Below are 344 nucleotides of genomic sequence, written 5' to 3'. Positions count from 1 at the left end.
ATATATATATATATATATATATATATATATATACATACATACATACATACACACACTGTGTGTGTATATATATATATAAAATTGCATTACATTTACATTTTTTGAACAATTACATTACATTTACTTATATACACATATATTAATGTTAATAAGTATTTTATAATATATATGTAAATTTTATGAAAATCTAAAAATATGTAATGTTAAAATAATATCTAATTATTATTTTAAAGATCTCGATCTCATTACACAATATTATTTTATATAAATTATATATACATACTGTATGTATTTGTATGTATATATAGAGAGAAAGAGAGAGAGCAATCTTGTTAATATCAAAT

Source organism: Sinocyclocheilus anshuiensis, unplaced genomic scaffold (assembly GCF_001515605.1).
Source record: "Sinocyclocheilus anshuiensis isolate Anshui unplaced genomic scaffold, SAMN03320099.WGS_v1.1 scaffold392, whole genome shotgun sequence".
NCBI classification, from domain to species: domain Eukaryota; kingdom Metazoa; phylum Chordata; class Actinopteri; order Cypriniformes; family Cyprinidae; genus Sinocyclocheilus; species Sinocyclocheilus anshuiensis.
Note: the sequence above shows the minus strand (reverse complement) of the source record.